Source organism: Bactrocera oleae, chromosome 5 (genome assembly GCF_042242935.1).
Source record: "Bactrocera oleae isolate idBacOlea1 chromosome 5, idBacOlea1, whole genome shotgun sequence".
In the NCBI taxonomy this organism is placed as follows: Eukaryota; Metazoa; Arthropoda; class Insecta; order Diptera; family Tephritidae; genus Bactrocera; species Bactrocera oleae.
In genome coordinates, this window is record NC_091539.1 from 43,127,444 (window position 1) to 43,132,184 (window position 4,741).

Consider the following 4,741-nt stretch of genomic DNA (forward strand, 5'->3'; position numbering starts at 1 on the left):
GATCTACGCATTACCTCGACGTACGTATTCTCCCACCGACTTTGGTCGAAACCTCATATCCCTAATATAATATAATGAATTTCGATTCTATGGTTGACGTTCTCTGTCTCAATATATTAATATTAGCATCTTTGGTTAAGTTTATATCACATATATTCTATTTGAAGATGATTTTATTGTAATTTTGCAATCAAATTAAGTGGGTATATGATGACCTATAATATAACTTAATAAAATACTAAATTTAATTTTATTCGATTCACGATTTCGTCTAATAATGTATGTTGAATTCTTCGTCACATTTTTTAATATAAAGTTTTGCCAACACCCAAAGGTATTTTCCCGGCTTTGCTCCTTTCGAGTTGCAAGAGTATAAAATGTTTAGTTACACCCTATCTTAGCCCCTCCTTACTTGTTTTAGACATGTGGTTTTCAATGAGGGAATACTTTTTCGGTGCTGGTATTTTGGACAGCTGTTACTCGATTTATACTCAGTTAATTTTGCCATTTCATAATGAACAGATTTACTGCGGAAGAACATTTGCAAATCGTGCAAATTTATTACCATACTATTGGTTCGGTTCGCGCGACACTTCACGCGCTGCATCAAATATTCAGTCGACATAATTGCCCAGCAGAATCGGTAATTCGCGCAACCATGAATCGGTTTCGCCCCACGTTTACTTTAGTGTATATTACTGCTGTCGAACGGAGTATCGAAACAGACCTGAATGAGTCTAACCGCCATCGCCCACAACAATAGGTGCTGTAATCCACTTTATAGAAGATTTTGCGGAAGGATCGTGGTTTACGGATTTACAAAATCTAACTTGTGCAAGAATTAAAGCCGAACGACCATCAAGCGTGTTTCAAGTTCGGTGAATGGGCCGAAAATGAGATGGCCACCGATCCCGATTTTCAGAAGAAATTTTTGTTCAACGATGTAGCTCACTTTTGGTTGAACGGGAGTGATGATAATCCACAAGTCATTGTTGGGACGTCATTACATCTTCAAAAAGTCATTGTTTAGTGTGCTCCATGGGCAGAGGTAATCATTGGTTCATATTTATTCAAATATTAAGCAGGCCATAATGGTACAGTCACTTATGAACGCTATTAATACGGGTTTTGGCAACCTTAGTTTTGCAATCTGGCAACTCACAACTTTATCGTAAAATTTATCATTTTTGATGTTATACATACTCAGAACGTTTTGACAACCGAGCACTATTTAGGTTGTTAACAAAAACTTAAAATATTCATTTCGGCCAAATAATTTAATTAAACCGCAAATCGCGCGAATATTTTTTGCAACTTTCAAGGTGCATTAACTCAGCAACAGTGCGTCGATGTTTACCACGGCTTTGTGAACTTTCACACATTGACTGAAACAACTTCATTTGTGAGCACTCAAAACATCGATAATCTTGTCTTGGCACCGAATGACTTCTTTTTAATCTCGTACGTAAAAAATAAACCAACAGGTCAACGTTATTCGGCATCAGAAGTGGCAGATGAAGCATGTTTCGGAGATACCAAATCAGAGTGGCAAAAGTGTTTCGAAAATTGGTTTAAACGTATGCAAAAGTGTATAGATCTCAATGCAGAATATTTTGAAAAACACTAGTGTGATTTTTGATTACAAATATTTGTTTTTGTTCTTTAATACCGAAATATAAAAGGCAAACCTCGTAAGACCATCATTAATGGCCATCGTGTCTGTATTGGAGGATGTGAATGTGGTTCACCTTTGGTTCCAAAAAGACGGCGCTACATCCCATACAGCCATCGATACATCAATACATTTATTGAAGGAAATATTTGGTAAGCGCATTATCTCACGTCGTGGGCCTGTGTCGCGGTCTCCAAGATCGTGCGATTTAACACCGCTTGTCTACGCAGATAAGCGGGAGACAATTGACGCCTTGGAAGAGAATATTCGACGCGTTATTTCTGACATTCGGCTCCTATTTGCTAAGAAAAGTGGTCGCAAATTGGGTCTCCCGGCTGGAATTTATACACTTTCCCGAAATCTTTTTAAAACATAATGGCAAACACTTATCTTTATAATAAAGCTAAATGCTTGACCAAAACATTAAATTATATGCGTTTTATTTTTTCTTGAAAACCACATAACTAAAAGATCATTCTTTACATAGTATATATACAATTGCTATTCCACGCAGATTGTCTTCGTGGTGTGGTGATAACCATAAAAAATCAATTTTGTCTGATTTATGGAAATATAACGAATACGTTTTAATTTTTTTTTGCTAGATTTTAAAAATTTTCGGCAAACAATCAGACCAAAATAGATATATATATTTTTTTTTTAAAACTCCAAGGAGACTGAATTGCTCCACGCTAAAAGTAATTTTTCTACGAGAGGGCGCCATTTACACTGATGACATACATTTTGTAGTTCAGTCTAACATTAGTCTATTCATAATTAGTTCATGAGAAATAGTGTTTTGATGCAATGCAATTTTTTTTATGTATAAAATGCTATTGATCCTAAAAAGTAGCTTGATGAGTTTTATATGGACTTTAACAACCATTCTATCTATCAATCAAATCCGTCAAAACGATAACAAAATTTCATGAATTGGCCCCAGCTACTCCCAATACTCAAACCTGAAAATAATTCTCGCTGGAAAGCAATTTCTCAACAACGAAGAAGCAAAGGTATATTTTGTAACAAAGGATAAATAGTACCACAAATATAACTCTCAATGTTAACTACTTTGAATAAAAACAAAGAATATATTCCTCTTTAAAGAGCTACCAACTTTTCAGTCTAGCCTAGTCTTTGTAATACTAAATCAAATTGCGAATACTTATATTTTGGTATAAAATAACATTGCACCAATTGCCTTAAATCACTTAAACTATCTCAACACTTAACAGTATATATATATAATATATATGTATGTGTACTTTGTCTGTGCAAATTCATCGGCTATTCCGTCAAACACCTGTGCTAAATGTATACATCACTGGTAAAAAATATTAAAATCATTTAATTTCTCAATTAAAAAGCGGCAGCAACACCCGCAGCAGCTGCAGCTTCGAACAACACAGCGACACTATCAACACTATTGATCGAGCAAATAAAGTCGCGTCTGCACTTCACCTCCGTAACACCGGCAAACACAAGCCAAATATGTAACTCAGTGCCATTGACTTCTAACCAGAGGATTTTTTGCTGCAACACTTTGTTTGCTTTGTGTCGGCGCATAAAATCCTTTGAACTACACTAAAAGTGCTGCTAGCGAAGCATATGCCACCTGCGGCACTATCATGGCGCTGGCAAATAATATGCCAATGAAAATGCAAAATAAAAGTAACTTTTAAAGAAAAACGACACGCAAAAGAAAAACGCAGATTTTGCAAAAAAACAAAAAAAAAACTTTAAAAAATTCAAAGTGAAAACCAAAAACGAAAAGCAAGCGAAAAGCCTCAACTTCAAAAAGTGCACATGACTTTATGAATTTTTTAAAAATGTTGACAAATATGTTCATCATACGCCCAGGCAAACCTCAGCGAGGTCGTTGTGTGAAGAGCAGCGCTTAACATGCATACATATGTATGTGCATATAACGGTATTCGTGTAAGTGCCGCTATTATCTGTGCATGCAGTCAGTCAGTAAGTCAGTCATCATTGCCACTGCTCGTTAGTCATCATCGCTGTCAGCGTCCCAGTCGTCGTTGTAGGCTGTCACGTAGCATTTACTGCATACAGATTTGTTGCTATGAGTTGCACTTCATTTTTTATTCGTTTTGCTCGGCAAGTTCACTGCACTGCCAAAAGCCTTTCCGCCACACAGCGCAAATACAACGTGCATTGCACCTGCCCTCCGCGCTCCACGCCTCGACCGTGCGCCTCACCCGAATCAGAGGATATTCACGGCAACCGTCGTAATGCTATTTACATTTTCATTCACTGCCGCATGCCACATGCCGCATGCCAGTTTTACTATGCGCACCCATTTTCAAATGCTGGTGGCTGCCTGAATCGTTGCATTTTATTGTTGCAATTAATAAAAGAAGAGGCAAAAAAGTGAAACACGAAGTAATGCAGCAGCTATTCGAGGCATCCATGCAATCACTGCCACAACTGCCTGCCACATTGGCTGACACTTGCAGTCGCGTCCAAACATGAGCTTTTACGTCGAGCTTTTACTCACACTTTCACAAGGGCGCGCGCGCGCCACAGCATAACACAGCACAGCGGCGTCAACATATTGCCCTGGCATTATCCTGCACCAGCACCAGCACCAACATAAGCACACTGCCGCCGGCCCGGCGTCATGTAACGTCTACAAGTTGCCCGCTGCTACTAGCTTGTATGCCACTGCCACTGTTGCCGCTACATTGGCATGCACAACAATTTGCTGACTTTAGTAGGACTTTAGTATGCGCGAGCGCGCGGTATGAGTTGGAGCGCGTGGTGTAGCTTTGCCCACGCGCCACTAGCGCCTTCGGCCATATCCTTGTCAGCAACAGTGCGCGCATAGTAGCGGTGGCAGTAGTAGAGTAGTAGTAGTAGTAGTAAACTCGTAGTACGAGTGTAGTAATTTTGTGAATGAAACGGCAGTGGCTGTCTACTTCGGGTGGCGGCAATACGCTGCAGTTGACTTTTATTTGTTTTCGTATATTTTACCGCGGGACGGGTCTATTTTTAATTTATAATTTTTTTTTTTTTAATTTCTTTTAGTTTTTTAGCAATGTTGTTGTTATC